Here is a 17,870-nt window from a genome sequence, read left to right on the forward strand (position 1 = left end):
TGTTTCACTTCAGTTTCTGGGAGTTTTACGTTTGAAAAGCTTATATTTAGGTTTCTTGCAGAGCAGTACATTAGCACTGAAAACTTCCTCGCTCTTAGCTCAAGAAAGTACCATGCACAAACTGAGAATGGCCGAGTGCATTTCCTTCACTATGAAGCAAACCAAAGGGCAATAGTGAGAGCAGTAGGACAAAAAATTATCCCAGCTTAATGGTCTTGTAGCATCTGGAAAAGGGTGGAGGGAAAGCAGAGACATTCAATTCCAAGCAGCAGAGAGGTCCTGTGACTGGTCTTCTGCCCCAGATGAATAATGCAACTAGCTGGATATCAGAGCAGTGCTACCCTTGCTGAACAGATGAATTCAGAACAGTTGGGGTGTGCCTGAGCCCATGAAAGCGTCGCATCTCCCTAAAAATACAATGCACTAATAATAAATCATGTACTTTTACTAATGAGCTGGTTTGACCTCCTGCAACTTTGTTCTGCATTCACTTTTATCCGTAACTGAATGGAATCTGTAGCACCCACAGTTGGCTATTTCCTGAGGGTGTATTACTGCGAGTGGTCTGTCCACAAGACCCACATCAATAGGTGTTTATACACAGAGTAAGAGTCACCCCTCTGTAGAGAACACACACAAGGCCTACACACCACTGGAGCCTCAATATAGGGTTTAAGTAATGCCTATAGCCTTTTCCTGGGTCCTTAGACAGGGGGGATTTCTTCTACATAGCACACTTGGGCCCTTAGTTTAAAGCCCTAAAGTTTGACACTGGTTTCTGACTAGCAGAAGAGATAGTAACAGCCAGCTTTTGTAAATGATCCTTCTAGGCCTAACCCACTCCTGGAGACATTGTTCTGTTGTGTTTAGCGTATCAAAAATTTTCTTTTTAAATTTGGATTTTTTTCTGCAGTGTGTCCAACTCTGGGGTTTCAAGCACTATGTTAAACCATGCAAGACCCAAAAGGCAGAACTGGCTACAAACATAAGAATATAACCAGGCTATTTCATTACCCAAGGTAACTAAAGCACCGGCTTCAACAGAAACAGCATAAAGAGTGAAAAGTCAGTCTGCTGCTTCAGGTTAGTTTAGGGTCAGTCTAATGCATGGGGGTTTTCAGCATTTTGTTGCTGCATCTCTCCTCAGAAGAAAAATCCTCTTCTTCCCTCTCACACCCTGTGCTTCGTAATCAAAAGGGTTCACGCTGGAGTTAGGACTTTACAGATTACACTCCATTGGTTTAAGTAACATAGGGAAGGTTGGTTGAGTCCAATATTTTAACCTGACAGTACCCTTATATATAAGAGCATTATGATTATTGTTCAAGTGCTCTTTCCTTAGTTGAAGCACGGAAGGTAGTGAGGTTTTTAAGTAAACCCCCATGCTTGTAGGAGTGCTTTACAGTAAGGTTCAGAATGCTACTCAGGAGTTAATCTCAATCTGAATGAGAGGAAAACTCATGCAGAATTTGGCCATCATGTACCATAACGTGACCCATTCACATGGAAGCCTCAGATTCCTATCCAGGTCACTTTGGAGAAGTTTATTAAGTTTACAGCAAGCATCAGATAAAGTGACTGTGTCCACACGGATTAACAGAGAGAAAAAAGGAAGTAGCAGTGTCACAAGATTACAGTTCCCTGCTTTGAAAAGAAACCTTTCCCATTTACCTTAACGTTCAGGTAGCAGCAAGAGACCATTTCTTTGTTGACTACTTGTCACTAACAAAAAGCCAGCTCCCTGGGCAAGCCAAATGGCTGGTAGGAGAGCCCATTTGATATATTTAAGTACAGTAACTCCACAGCCTAGAACCATTCCAGTTTTACACTGAACCATAGGTTTAAAAGAAGGAAAAAAAAGGCAACCTGTATGTTCAGAAACCTTTGAGCTGAGGATAAAAACAAAGTGAGAGAAGCTGAAACTACGCATCTTGTAAACGTCTGTCTACAGCCAAACTAGTTCCATATGTAACAAATGATCCGATAACAGCATTTGTTGGTCAACATAGTTCAAAAATACAGTCATTAAAGAATTAAGTTCCTTGATACAAAGAAGTGTCGATATTGTACTAGAGATGTACCATTGTTGTTTGAAAGGCGTCCAAGTTGATTCACTAGCAGGTATTGAAGTTTTCTTTTACATGTCTACTGGCTCATAGCAGCTTATGCCTACAATCTGAGGACGTGGGTAAAGTTATGGCTCTAAGAAGACAGTCTAAAAATTGACAGAAGCAAAAAGGCATCTGAAAAACAATGTACATTTAAATGACTCAACATCTTTACAGTATTTACTGTAACCACACTCCTAAATCACTCACCGCAGGGAAAGCTGATAAATAAAGAATGCTTGGTATGAGGCCTTTCAGAGTTTCAGAGGCTGGGGAGATTCTGTAGGGTCTTCCCAGTATCACACCATGCACTATGGGCTAAGCATTGGGAAGGGGACCTGACCTATGTAACAAGTTCATTGTGTTCAGTCCAAACTGAGTCACCGTTGCGAAGAACTCATAGGTTTTCTTCAACTGAGAACAAACAAGAGACCGGACAGAGGCGATGCGGTGAGCAGGATATTAAAGGGAAATAGACTGGGTTTTGTCTTAGATAGTACAGCATTCAAATACAAGAACAATTTGGTACAGAGGACTTCAGTATGTTTCATCTTTCACTCCTAGGTCAAAGATGAAGGAAGATACTTCTACTCACTGGGCCTAGGAGAGTTCATCTAAAACCTACTGTCCATTTGTCATGACTGTTTATTCCTGGAAAGAATTGTCTATGGTTGTCATCTTAAAAAGTTTGTAGTGTTAGAATCTCTTTTAAATCCCTTCAGTCTAATGCAGGCCAGGATGGAATATAGAACCTTTGTAAGGAACCTTCTAAGAGACGTTCCATCCATAAGGACAACTTGCTTAATTTGTTTTTAACTTGTTTGGATCCTGGACTGCAGGAGGATTTTCCTCGGGCTTCTCCTGTGTGTAGCAAGGGGTCATAATCCTCACAGGACCCCATGGTTCCCCCTTCATCCCCTGATCTGTGAGGCTTGAAGAGGCAGAAGTATTTCTTGTGGCCATTTAGAGCTAGGACGTAACCGGTGTAGTCGCACTCCAGGAAATGTTTATCGTATTGATTTGGAATGGGGGCAGCATCCTGGGCAAATTCTAACAAATACTCCAGCCATTCTCTATGCTTATCGAGACTCAGGAAGGAGAAATGAAGACAGCTGCTCCTGCGGAAGAAGTGAGAGGGAGACAATTTAGACTGTGTTCCAATTCAGACCAGACACCACACAGGAAACATCAAAGTTAGAAACTGAAGGAGGGTTGGAGTAATTTATTTTTTGCGCACACTATTTTGACTGACTTACAGCCCTGGAAAGTGAAGCTCTGTATTTGTCCGAACACAGGCACAGCATAAGTGGCAGTAGATATACCTGGAGGGGAGAGTTCAGGCTCCATGGCCCATCCAGTCCTTGGCCTCTCCGCTGAGATCACCAGTTGCACTAGTGGCAGAGCGGAGGACATCCATCCATTACAAAGGGGACTGAGCCCACCAACCCATTTAATGCTGGCTATCAAATGGCTACCCATTTAAGCCCTCTCACAGGTGCAAGCACCCACATGAAGCTGAAGATGTTCTTGGGAGCAAGCATGCAAGCATACACGTGACGAAGCAATGCAACAATACACACCCCAAGCCTATTCACTGCACAACACTACTCAGACCATTAAGACCATAGCAGAAGCCCAACAAGGAACTCCGTACTTACCCTGTGAATGTGTAGACTTCCAGGGCAAACTTCTGAAGCAGGCTGGTTTTGGTGGGGTTGGAAAGAATCAGAACCACATTCATGTGACCTGGCCTCAGGCGCACCAGATTACTAGTATAGGTAACATCTGTTAGCTCAGACACTTCAACAAAGCCCTTTTTGGGAATCCTGCTGGGCAGAGAGAATGACTCAAGTGAAAAAGGAGCAAAGGACAGTAAATGCACCTGGTCACGATAAGGAAAGAGTGACCCAGTGCAAAGTAACTCAAAACCCATGTCACAATGTGTTGGCTAATCTGGCACAGTGCAGAACCCCTGAAAACTCACACTCCTCTATGCCCTCTATCCAAAGCCTATTAAAGCAGTTTATCTTTGGCCTGCTAAAGGTTAAGGATTAGACGCTGTTTGGCAAATCATTGTCTTTTCTCCTTCATCACTCCACAAAGCATTTGTCTAGGGACAAACACATGGGTTTCTAAGTGACTGTATGGCGGGAGAAGGATAGCTTTTAAATGTAGGAGACGGAGAGAGTTGGGTGGATGGAAAGAAGTTGGCTGTATAGCCACTAGTTTGTTGCTAGTTCAAAGAACTTAGCAGTGGCTCCCTTGTATGACGGGTTTCAGTCACAGCTCAGGTAACAGCTACTTTCCAGTTCTCTACCTCGAAGGGACTTTTGGTCCCAAATATTCAATTTGTTGCTTTCCACGGATTGGCCGATAGCTGTGCCCATTCAACCATGCACGCTTTATATCAGCTACACCAAACTGACCCATGCGCTGCTGTTCACATGCTCCCTTTCAGTCACACCAGTTCCATTACTTCCCTACTACCTACCCACTGCCCTTCCCCAACCTGCCCTCTCTGCCTGGGGGAAAGGCAGTAGGAGCAAGACTGTGCCCCACCAAGCCTCTTGAGCAGGAAAGTGGAGGTGCAGAGAAGGCCTGACTAGTGCTGGAAGGAGTTAGCAGGAGAAACCTGTTTTCTTTGCTGAAGGCCGTGTCATTCTTTTCATTCTTTTCATTGGGTTCTTCTTTCTGGGGGAGAGGAGAGTCTCTCTCGTCGCTCGAGTCACTGCAAAGGAGCATTTTAAAATAGGGTAAGTTTCAACTGAGATGCTGAAATCTGGTCTGTAAGGCTCCAACAGATGGTCTCGTAGGTACTCACCTGAAAGCCTGAACGATAACAGTGCCAAAGAGAATGAAGAGGGCTGAGAAGATCAGGGACAGAAGTGGCATCATTTCCCGCCTAAGAGAAAAGGTTTGCAGTTAGTTCTGAGTTCCTTCAGTCAACCTCTGCCTCAGGTTTTCAGCTTCCTTCCACCCCAGATAATAGCATATAATTTTCCTTGAACTGATTGTCTCCTGGTTGAAGGGCTTTAATGGAAGCTCTCTCATCATTCCTATCTCCTAATGAAAAGCCAGGAGACAAATGGAAGAATGTTTTTAAAATACCCTAAATGCTAATGAAAACCAGCACAGCAAGACAGCCAAGCCAGGACTACTGCCAAGAGGAGCAGTGTGTTTTCAGTAGCACAAAATCCAGGGGCAGACCTCAGCTTCACAGCTCAACCAGCTACCCAGAAGATGAGGCAGAAGTCAAGCTTCACTGGCCCACAGTTCCTCTCCTCTCTCCAAGAGAAGATATATATGCCTCCTTCTGTCCCTGTCAGATACCTCCATATCTTGACACGCTTTTGAATTTATCCTCAGGCAAGACAGAGGGCTATTACATCTATACACAAAATAAGAGCTATATTGATATTTTAAATGGGATTCCATACCAGTTATTATGAAATACGCTATCCCAGACATCTGAGACATACTCTATTGCAGAGTAGAGCCATCGGAGAAAGAACACCTGTAAAGATACAACAGGTCAATGACAAGGTGGCTGCTCTTCCCCCACGTGTGAAGAAACACATCAACTATGTCACTATCCCCTCTGCACCCCTTGTCCAAACCAGCTCAACTACCTCAGAGAACAGGGCCTGCCCCCTGAAGCTGATGAGTACTGTTACGAATTACACCTGGTAGGACACGCACACAAGTGCTATGAATTACACCTGGTAGGACACGCACACAAGTGCTACGAATTACACCTGGTAGGACACGCACACAAGTGCTACGAATTACACCTTGTAGGACACGCACACAAGTGCTACGAATTACACCTGGTAGGACACGCACACAAGTGCTACGAATTACACCTTGTAGGACACGCACACAATTGCTGCGAATTATACCTGATAGGACACGCACACCAGTGCTGCGAATTATACCTGATAGGTCACGCACAGTTCGAATCTAGGCTGAGGCACAGAAACAAAGTCCACAACTGCAGAGTTCCCAAAAGACACTAAGTTTATTACGTTCGAGCGTGGTGCCCCCCTGCTAGCCAGGAGGGGACCCTGAATGCAGATTATACAAAGGTTATATACCTTTTAGCAAAGCATGTTGCCCTCGTGCATCGGAAACCTTAGCCAATAAACAAACCCTTGTCCTATCTACCACCTATCCCTGCTTGGTGCATTCCTTGTGCTATACCAGTATGTTAATTACACAGCATGGTCCTAAAGCCATGCATCAGTAACTTTTATTATTAGGATGGGAGGCCTCACATCAAGGCCAAAAGACAGGGAGTTAAAGACTGACAAAAACCAGATACTGGAAGTCAAGGCAGGCTAAAGACAAGAAGGAGGATTTTCACAGGAATTCAATATCTAAGAATTACTCCTCCTGGTGTATAATGTGCTGGCATTTAAACAATGATGGGCCCCAAACCAAAATGGAGTCACATGTGCTAACTTTTCCTTAACAGTACACAGTGAAAGAGTCTTGCCTCTCCAACACTCAAACCTCTAGGCACAATTTCCAACACTGACCACAGCAGTGCAGTCTTAGAGTTAACTAGAACCAACTAACATAGGTTCGTTATGTCTCTGCAAAGCTGAGAATACTTACAGGAGCAAGTTCATCATTCAAGTCTGGCAGGACAGTGTCTGAAGAGAGAAGACCAGGGTCTGTTCTTAACTGAGCCAGAAGATCTAAAAGCATGAAGTTATCCTCTTCGCTGCCCTTCCAGGCATCTTCCAAGATTTTATAGACCACTCTTCCTATATTATTGCGCCTTTCCAAGATGGCCACCTGGACAAATCAACATCACCACAAGCTTCAGGGAACAAAATACCAACTCGGAAGAAAGACTTGATGTGTCAAATGAGAATTCAGCACGAGGATCCAGATTAAAAACAGCTATTTCAGTTAATCTCTCACAACACCAATGTCAAAGAGTGGGCACAACAGCGGGATGGGAACAAGTATTAAAATACGCCACATGTTCCATAATACTCAACAGGAATAGAGATGAACAGCACGTGTTCTCTAAACCCCAGCTCCTGTTCCTTGGAAGCATAACACTTATTTTGCATAGTGTTTTCCCTACATACTGCATTCCACATCACATTAGAGTTAGCCAGAAGGATAGTAATTAAGAAGCATAGGCAAGGAGGAAAAAGAGGGATGTTTTCTCAGCAGAGATGTGAAATAAAACAGTGGATTTGGTGGTGAGACATAGGAAGGTCATTCCAAATAGGAGGAGCTGCAGAGGACAAAGCTCTCACATGAAGACTGGAGTGACAGAGTGAAATGACAGAACGGAACAGTGCTAAATAAGCAGGAGTAGTTTGGGAAGGAGTAGAGAGAGACAAGGTCCATCCATGAGACTGGCAGGATCAAGTTCACTGAGGGGTTTAACATCAAAGAGGACAATTTTGAACTGGACAGTGAAATGAACAGAGCCAGTGGAATCATGAGAATGGAAGATGATGAGGTTACACTTTGTACATGTCAGAAGGCAGGCAGTCGTGTTCTGCACATGCTTGAGTCTAGAGAGCTGAGATCAGGACAGATCAAAAAGAAGAGAATTGCAATACACAAGACAATGAAGATCTGACCTGAGGCAGAGCATACCACCATGCAATACAAGAGGATTTGTCAGAAGTAGAAGGCCTGATTCTGCCCATAACATGCTCCCATAATATTTCAAAGAAGCAGCAGCAATGTTCTCTCCCCCCGCAACATTTTTGAGTTTGGGGTGAAAAAGTGTAAAGTTCAGAGAAAGAGAGAGACTGAATTACAGATTAGGCAGAAGGAAAATGTGACACTCACAGCAGATTTCCCCCAATATTTCTCATCATCCATCAGCAAGGCATGGGCAAAGTCTCACTGACGGTCGTTGTAGATATGCACAAACCTCACGGTGTCTTTCGTGTTTGCCAGAGCAAAGGCCACAAATGCCTCATAGGTCCTAGCAAACTTGTCACCCTCGCCAGTAAGTAAAACCACACAGTACCTAGACAACACAATGAAATGGAGGATTCATAGCAGGCCTGGAGACACAAAGGAATAACAAACCCAGCCTGCCAGCTAGAACGGACCCTGATGAGCCAGAGAGACACTTCATCGTGTCTATCTTCTTATACACTCTATTGCTCAATGTTCCTATCTCAGTCCTTCCCATCTTCTATGTTCCTGTCCCCACAGAGTTACTGCAAGGTATTCTATTCCATAATACAAGAATAAGGGATAGTGAACAGAACTGAAAAGTGGCACGTTTGAAACTGATAAAAGGAAGCTCTTTCACACACACACAGTTAGCTTCTGGGACTCATTGCCACGGGACAGAGGCCAAGATCTTAGCAGGATTCAAAAATAGATTAGACATTTAGATGTGTAAGAAGAACATCCAAAATTCTCATACTAAATATAGAGAGACCCCCCTCAACACTTCTGAAGGCATATAGACCTAACCTTGAATTATTAGGAGTGTGGAGGAAACTCCCCTGGGGGCAGGTTGTCCCATCACTGCCACTGAAGGGCTTCTTGGACATCCCTGTGAAGCATTTGGCACTGGTCACTGATGGTGACAGGATACTGGACTACATGAACCACTGCTCTGATCCCGTCTAGCAATTTCTATTCTTCCAATGAACCCCTTTATGGACCCCCCCAGACAGTTAAACGAGAGGTCGCCTGTAAGCAGCCACCAGGAGTAGCTGTGCATGAGGATAGGAGGATCTCACATTGCAGCGAGCCTTACTTCCGCTGACGGTGAGACTTCTTCACAGGACACAGCTCATGAAACAGTTTTTGGTTGGTGAGCCTGGCTGCCAGAAGGAACTTGTTCTGGGAAAGGAAGTCATCAATGAGCTGCTTTTTCATCTCTCATGCCTAGAAAGGACAAAGCAAACAGAAGATCAGCATTGTTCAGCTAAACCAGAAGGATATTCAGCTCTCAAGGAACATGAATGCTCTAGTGTTAAAGGGTCACCATGATGAAGGTCAACAAGATGTTTTACACAACGGAAGAGATGTTTGGGAGATTGGAAGCATGGCCACTCATGACTGCCCGTGGAGAAGGAGAATTAAACAGCTGTTGGAGCTGAGGGAAAAAAAAAATAAAAAAAATCAGAGCATCCAGTAATATTAAAATCCCAACTGTCAGAAAGCGCAACAGTGACCGAAGGCTTGTGACGACCCAGCATTTTACTGGGGTGTACCTGCACAAGAACAAAGGTTTGGGCATATCCCATATGCAGCCTTTCACTATTAATTCACTTTCTCTGTGAAACCTCTAAGTCTCATGGACTAGTCTCTCTAAGGAATTCCTCAGAGCCAAAGGTTCTTCCAAGGAGACTAACGATATCTGACAAAGCTGAATTAATTAAGAGCTGCCCACTCTCTGTACAGTCACTGCTCCACTGAAATCCAAAGACCTGCCCTCCTCCCATCAGCTTAGCTACAAAACTATGTTCCAGTGAAAACCAAAACTATCACCAGTTATCCTCCAAGTTAAGATCCTTGTTGAAACCTACAAAGCTCCCTCGCTCCCTGACATTCGTTCAAGACATCCTTCTGAAGCTCGAATTTCTGCTCCCATCCAACCCAGAGTTGGTTTGAAATGCTCCACTGACCAACTTCTGATGTAAGAAACAGGCCAGAAAAGCAGTTACTATATTTTTTACTTAAAACCCAGACAGACAGACAAAGACACAGACCACGAAGTGATACCTGAATAACATCGGCAGGCTTATCAACGTGTTCCTTGAAGATCATCATGGTGGGGGTGTAGACATTGATGTTATATTGTCTGGACAACTCTTCAGTCCCTCTGAGTTCAACATACACGTATCCAAAGGACAAATAATCTCTGTACGCAAAAGCAGTGAGCTAGAGGGAAACAGAGGTCCAGTGCATGTTTACATTGCAGATCACGCTTTGATTCTTCCCCAGTACAGCTTATGGTGATTATTTCCCCATAGCCTCCGCAGCACTGTTAAGTCTACAACACTCACCATTGTAACAGCCAAATGACACGCAACGTCAGCCCATTCCCTTTACTAGGCTTATTACACAGTTAGCTTCTTCCTCATGACAGAGGAAGGTTGGCGGGATCCATAGCTTTATTTTACAATTTAACATTCTATATCTTGCCAGATGTTTCTTTAGCAACTCATCGTCCTCAAACAAACTAGATGCGGTGCCCAAATGGCCCAGATCATTAACTATTTGTGGTGGGAAAGGAATGATGACTTCTCCCCTTGCCCCCAACCCCACCCACGCCCTTACTCCCACTAGAGATCTGTCTATGGCAAGAAAAGTAAGTTCTACTCATATTCAAATGTTTAAAATAGTTATTAGAAGCAGGTCACCTGACTATGCAGTCTCCAGATAACACACATGAAATTGCTAGGTGTTCAGGGTGGATAATGCTACTTAGAAAAACCATCCAGCCTGTGCCTACACCGAGATCCCATTCTCTGCTAAGACAGGTGGATTTACAAAGCTATCCAAATGCCAGAGATAACACACAAACACAAGTACATTACCTTGTATAACAATGGCACTACTGGCATATGATCAAACAGAAGGACATGGGGTTTATTTTCTTTCTTCCAGTTTGACAGGAATCAGACATAATTTTTATCTGTAATCTTAAATGTAAAACAGACAGTTAGTTTCAACCTCAATACATTCAGAAAACTAAAGTTCAATAAGGTTAAATGGCTGCATTAGAATTGGGTCCTAAAAAGATGCCAAAATGTCATGTTTTTTTTTTTTTTTTTGGTAAAGGACAATTGTGCCCATACATCTTTTCATGCTAAGGCGATTTTTGCAAAACCAGGATTTTTATACTAACCGTTCTCTCTGCTTTTACTGATCTTTCCTGACTTGATGTCATAAATTCTCAGTGGCATCACAATCATTTCCACAGCAACTAACTGGTGGTCATTACTGAGGATTATGACTTCAGATGGGGAATAAGCAAAAAGGGCAGAGTAGAAGTCAAACAATATGTTTATTTTAAAATGTCTCTAGTGATAAAAAAACTCTGTCTTCCAAAAGGGCTTAGTGCGCTCAACCCCCATTTAAAGGCCTGATTTAAAGCCTGCTGAAGTCAACAGAATGATACCCTATTCACTTCAGTAGGCTTTATGTCAGGCCTAAATATCAGCAGGAGTTGAGAATACAGAAAATCTTGCAAGAGGTACTTATCATTTTGCAGAAGTGGGCAAGGGGAGGGGAAGAGACATACAGTGATAGTCTCTAACGTCACGTCCACACCGGAGCACCATTTTGGAACCTGGACATGGCTATCCTCCAAGCAGAGTTCAAACACGAATCCTTAATATAGTTGTGACTATCTCTGGTGTAGTCCCAAACAGTGTCCAATTGGCACCCGTGTGGTTACGAGCCCTAAAGTGAGCCACGTGTACGATCAAATGCTTACCGTGAAGCACTGCAGTTAACCCTGAAGGACGGGAGTTATGGTAAGTGGGGTATCATCAGTGATGGGGAGTGTCCTGCTGCCAGCTCTGGCACCTATCTCACCATGCACAGGGAACGATGGAGAAAAATTCCATCTTGTGCGTGAATGTAGTGTTTCCTTCAAAACTGCCTCCAGCATTCATAGCTATAACGACTTCACTCATCCAAACCGCCATTCTCCCTTGATTAAGGCCATTGCAAATAGCTTCAGAAACTTCTGACACCCCCAAGACAAAGGTCACATCAGAGACTGACTCCTTCAGATGATGTGTCAGAGACAACAAAAAGATCCAAGTGCTTAGCACACACTACTACTTACCAGAATCTGAACACGCTGATCTCCCTGTCACGTACCTTCTCGATGAGGTTCCCTGGAAGAAGGCTCTCCACAAACTGCCGCAGGTTTTCTCGAATGACCGCATTGTGGAAGAAGGCTATTTTCCCATTAATGAGTCCCAGAATGGAGGGTGTGCTGTGTGCTCCCAGGTGATGTGCGAGGCGTCTCTCATATCCAGCATGGACAACTCCAATTCCCACTCCTGAAAAAGGAGGGCAATCCAAAAAGAGGGTTACCTTGACATGGTGGGTGAATGACCCAAACTCCCCTAAAGGGAATCAGCACTAAGGTGGCTTCTGTTACCAAGCACACCGAGAGGATTAGTTATTCAGCTGGTACTACATAGTGTTTCCCTTTTTCACATTCCATGGAGAGTTGTATTACTCTGCTCTCAGGAAGAAGTAACAATGGCACCATCTCCTCCTTACTCTTCTGCCTAAAGGTTCTCTCTTCAGCATGTTAAAACCCCAAGGAAAAAATCACATAAAATATACAGTGCAGCAACTTCTGGTCCCTGCACTCTTATTTTGGATTCTGTGTTCTCTGTGACCGACTATCTCTGGTTATGTAGATGACCCATAAGGGGGACAGGAATTTTCATCCTGAGCAAGAAATATTGTAAGTACTTAACTGGAATACAAGTGTATATATTGCCAGTGTTCCCTGATTTTTATTTTGGGTGCCAAAATTTTCTCCCATCCTCCTGTGTTCTGCAGGATAGTGGCCTTGACTCCGGTCAAGTATGGGCTGGCTCACAGCCCCCTCTGGACTCCAGATTGCATCTCAGTACCATTCCTGGTATATATCAAAGGGCAATGTAATGTTTATATTGCAGGCCAGAACATAGTAGTCCCTGACCATGCAACACTCCTTGGTGCTATTTAGAGTGATGCAGGCACTAGGAATGGTTTAATCATACTGCAGCAGAAAAGGAGACAATCACTGAATTTAGAGATGGAAGAGACTCCCCAGACTGCATCCAGTCCATCCTCTGCCAGGGAAGGATTTCCTAATGCCTTGTCTCGTCAAGTTGCAGCTATCTCCAGGGATGGGGCTTTCACCAGCTCCCTTCAGAGACTGACCCAGCCCTACAGATCTAAAGTGTTTCCTCATGTTTTAAACCTCAATTTTTCCTGTCTCAGTTTCATTGATGAGGACTGGTGTTGAAAAGAAAGAGATCAATGCCCCTCCACTTACACTGGAAAACAACAGAAATAAAGCTATTCACACCACACTGATAAACCACAAAGGAACTCCGTGGCTGAATTCACATTCAAACACAACCCCCAAAAGTTGAAGTCAGTTGCCGTGGCCTAGGATGGAAAGCTTTGAGAAAGCCTCTTTCTGAAAACACGTTGCATCTTGAGTTTTTAAAATTTGCTTCTCTTACCCAGCACCTCTAGCTCCTGAACAACCTCCTTCCACACAGGCTCAATGTGGATACAGCTGAAGCACCAGTCCGAGGTTATTTTAATGAGGTAGGGCTTTTTGAAATTGTCCGGTACAATCTCATTCACGTAGTGCGAAAAATGCAGCAAGTACTTCTCATCGGAGGAGTCTCGTTGCTCCGAGTTAAACGGGAAGTGGAAAAAGGATTCATCAAAGTAAAAGGTTTCATGGAAGTGATGGAACTGGCGGTGCTGCTGCTGCTGAGGGTACCCCTGGTTCTCACCCACGTCTCCGTAACGATCAAAGTTTGATCTCTTTTCCTCATTGGAGAGGATCTGTCAATCACAGAGTTAAGAAGGGTTGAAAAGAAACAAAACCTGGCTCATGTTGAGAGGGAACTGGAAGGATGACAATTCCCCTTCTTAAAATGATTGAATAGCCATAAGGAGCAGACACACTGGGAAGAGGACATAGATGCTGAAACTAGGGCTGCAGCACCCCCTGACTTAGAGTGGTTTCCATTATATACAGGGTTTCCAGTTTAGTTCAATGGCTCTCAGCACCCCCACTATAAAAAAATGTTCCAGCACCCCTGGAAGAAGAATTTCTTTTGCTGAATGTCTACCCAGTTGAGCTCCAAGAAAGGGAACTGTCATGTCTTTTCCAGGGGCTGGTTTTTGTCAAGAAAACCCAGACAAAGATTCCACCACCCTACTCTTCCATACACAGAGCTGAGAAATTGTTCCATGTAGATATAACTGGAAAATAGTAAAGGCTACTTGTAAAGGATGAACAGCAATTTCCAGCCTCTAACATACATCCTGAAAGCAGCACAAAGTTACCACACAGTGTTGAATACCTCATAGGCCTTGCTAATTTGTATAAACTTATCTTCTGCTCCTGGGTCCTTGTTTTTGTCAGGGTGCCTACAATGCAAAAAATAAAGAAAATGGATTTTGTCCTTTAGAAAGCATCAACAATTTATCACAGGGAGTCACAGCAAGCCACAAGTGTTTTCAGCTTCAATTTAATACTCATACTAAGTGGGATACATAGACATTAATGCCATTTATTGGTATCCACTTCTTAATCCACCTGATGCAGATTTATGGCAAAAGTCTATTTCTCCTACCCACACTGAACCACATAAAGAATTTCAACAGGATTTGAGTGGTGTATGTAAAAGCATTTCCTCGATTTTGAATTTTATTTCATAAATAAATGGTCCAAGTGGAGCTAAAAAGTTGATTTAACAGCAGGCAGTAAATTCCTTCAGCAACAATCCTACCAATTTCAAAGATGCACTAGAAGTTGGCCGTGATCAATTTTTTATATATATAATAATAGATTTCCTCAGTTGAGCTACTGGATGTGAGGAGCACATGTAAACCGTTAGAGAAATTAACTAGTGACTGTGATCCTGTTGCAATTCCTACAACAACCCTAAAGATATAGTACAGAAATTATTAAAAGACATTTGTTTCTTAAATGTTTGCCCTTGTTGACTCTTCCAATATGGTATATTTTGTAATGTACAAGATGGAGAGGGGAAAAAGTTTCATATTAGATCCTCCAGAGTCTGATATCCAGAGAATTGGATGAACCGGAAGTTCGTACCATCAGAAAATATTACAGCATGTGCAGTGTGTACAAACAGCTAAAATTTAGGGCCAGATCCTGCCGTTCTTATTGTCAACCTGTGAATAAAAACGAGGAGTCTGGTGGCACCTTGAAGACAAACAGATTTTTTGGGCACAAGCTTTCGTGGGTAAAAATCCCACTTCTTTATTCACCCATGAAAGCTTATGCCCAAAGAAATCCATTAGTCTTTAAGGTGCCACCAGACTCCTTGTAGTTTTTGTGGATACAGACTAACATGACTATCCCTCTGATACTTAGTACCTGTGAACAGTCCCACTGAAGTCGACAGGTCATTTGTGTGAGTAAGTGATGTGGGATCAAGACTCTCATCACATACACAGAACATAGTGTATAACCAGCCTTTTACTTAGAATACACATGCAAACATGATAGCTAAACATTATAGGTCCAATTCTACAAACCTCTTCTTGAGTAGTACTTACTCACAAAAGAAGAGCCACTGAATTCAATGGGACTACTCATGAAAATAAGTACTTCTCACTTTCAGGCTGCATAATTGGGCCCTTTATTAGGAAACAGTGTTCCTTCTCTCTCTTTTTTTTTTAAAAAAGGCTTCTCCCTGACCAGCAAATACATTTACTTAAGAAGAGTGGGCCAGCTCCTCAGCTGAAATAAATCAGTGTAGTTCTATTGTGGATTTAAGTTGATTTACACCAGCTGAAGTGCTGGCTCGCTATTCAGAATATGGTTTTATTCAACATGGTAAGAGCAAGTATGGGAAAATGGTTATTGTACAATTTTGAATGTCTTTGTTTTTATTTTGTAGATGATGGTTTCTCTCACAAATATTTGGTGCATTGGTGAAAATAGCTGACTCTACCTTGCAGAAACCATTTACTATGCAACATATTTTTATCCACCTACCATTCCCGGGCGAGCTTCTTATAAGCCTTTTTAATGTCAGCCTGGCTGGATGTCCTGCTAACCCCAAGGATTCTGTATGGGTCAAAATCCACTGCAGACAAAATTTGCAGGACCAAGACCAGAACCAGGACCACAACCAACGAGATGCTTAACTTTTTCAGTTCCATTTCTCTTCCTTTAGGCAACCTGGACAGGAGAGTTTCCATATGCATAAGACAGAAGTACAAAACTAGGGATTGATGCAAAATCCAGGAACCCCTATATTTAGTCCTGGACCACTGGCAAAAGATCTGAAAAACCAAAGGTCCCATCTCCTTCAAACAACCAGGACTAGCATTCATGTCTTATACTACTAAAAAGGTAAGATTTGTTAGAGAGTCTGTTCCAGCCCTTGCATTTCATGAAATATCACATCGTTCTAGTTATCATCATTTTGCTTCACCTGCAGTTCAACATTTTAGTAGCTTCTATCTTGAGAATTCTAGAGCAAGAGACCTGTGCTTTACACCTACTAGCAGTTCGCCACCAGTTTTCAGATATTAAAAAAGCAATAAACTGTAGCTGTTTCTGCCATGCCATCATCTATTCATTTATCAAGACGAGCAGATACTTAAGGGACCAGTACAATTTTCAAAATGCTAGTACTAGACTAGCAATCAGAAACCAAAGAACTCTGATGGCTGACAGTTACATGAGACCATGTTAGCTGAAGGGACAATGCCACCCTGAACTCTAGTCAGTTCCAAAAAAGTGAGCTAGAATATTTTCAGCTACTACATCTGCCCCTCAGCCCCCACTGTTGTGTTTTTAAAACTGTATTTTCCTATTTTCCAAAAATTGTTTCTCTCTCCTGTTCACGTATAAGATCCACAGAATCACCTCCTTTAACTAAATGCACAATGACAACAAGTTGACTACTTAAAATGCTGCCAACCACACAATTCAATAAAATGAAAGAATACAAAAAAACATTTTTAATAATCTGACACAGTTACCTTGAGCACTACTTGCCATAGTTAAGTGAAACCATTTCTTACAGCTGGGGTGAGATTTCTAAACAGATAATGTAAATAAATTTATTCACAGATGTTATTTATAACAGATTAGTAATAGGGGAGGAGATTTTTTAGTAATCCAGTTTTTCCACTGTTTACGCTCTTCGCTTAGATTCTGCATAGTTCACAGCTTGGGCAATGGAAATCAATGCAGTCAGTTTTGCCATCAGGTTCTTAGAGCTGCAAGCCTTGGTCTCCAGCCACTCTCTGGCAGGGGGCATTTATTTGTTTAAAGAGAAATCCTAGCACTGGACATTTAAAAGTTAAAAACAACCCTCAAAAAAATCTCAAGAAATATGTCTCAGGTTTTATAAAACCGTATTGTTATGACCTGTCAATGTGGGGGCAGGTGCGATCGGACCGAGCAGCGCTTTCAGCCACAGCTGCTGACAATTCGGGCTACCCTGGGCAGGGGGAAGGGAAAGGAGCCAAGGGACCCGGAAGAGGGCACCCCAGCCGTCTCGGGACCCCCTGACACTGGGGGAAGGAAGCGCCCAGAGCTTCCCAACGCTGCTCCCCAGCAGGGCCCCGCCAGCACCCCCCCCGCTGCCCGCATCCCCGCAGCTGCCCCACGCTTTACCCCAGGTCGCCTCCCACCAGGCAGCTCTGGGCTCAACCCACCGCTAACTAAATCTGTTAGTCTTTAAGGTGCCACTGGACTCCTTGTTGTTTTTTGGATACAGACTAACACGGCTGTCCCCTGATATAAGTCACTTAGGTTATGTATACACTACCGTGGTAAGTCAACCTAAGTTACACAACTCTAGCTACGTGAATAACGTAGCTGGAGTCAACGTAGCTTAGGTCGACTTACTGTGGTGTCTATACTGTGCTGGGTCGACGGGAGACACTCTCCGATCGACTTACCCATCGAGTATTGTGTTAGACTGTACAGTGCCTAGCACAGTGGGGTCCTTGACCATGACTAGGGCTCCTAAGCGCTGTGTTGGTGGTAATAATAGAAAACTATCG

The 17,870-nt window shown here is 43.3% G+C and overlaps 1 protein-coding gene and 1 pseudogene across 2 annotated transcripts in view; one reads left to right on the top strand and one right to left on the bottom strand.

Moving 5' to 3' along the window:
* Nucleotides 1-17,870, top strand: part of PINK1 (PTEN induced kinase 1) — a 58,303-nt gene that overhangs the window by 38,556 nt on the left and 1,877 nt on the right. The gene's annotated exons all lie outside the window — the stretch shown is intronic.
* LOC144277026 (dnaJ homolog subfamily C member 16-like) lies at nucleotides 1,038-16,892 on the bottom strand (annotated as a pseudogene). Its single transcript, XR_013348385.1, has 15 exons — nucleotides 16,839-16,892; nucleotides 15,844-16,029; nucleotides 14,177-14,243; nucleotides 13,319-13,652; nucleotides 11,946-12,130; nucleotides 10,652-10,756; nucleotides 9,834-9,992; nucleotides 8,863-8,993; nucleotides 7,932-8,115; nucleotides 6,726-6,908; nucleotides 5,546-5,622; nucleotides 4,930-5,010; nucleotides 4,741-4,836; nucleotides 3,767-3,937; nucleotides 1,038-3,226 (listed from the first exon to the last, which is right to left on the bottom strand). The product of XR_013348385.1 is annotated as a dnaJ homolog subfamily C member 16-like (transcript).

The sequence above is a fragment of the Eretmochelys imbricata genome, chromosome 18, assembly GCF_965152235.1.
Source record: "Eretmochelys imbricata isolate rEreImb1 chromosome 18, rEreImb1.hap1, whole genome shotgun sequence".
In the NCBI taxonomy this organism is placed as follows: Eukaryota; Metazoa; Chordata; order Testudines; family Cheloniidae; genus Eretmochelys; species Eretmochelys imbricata.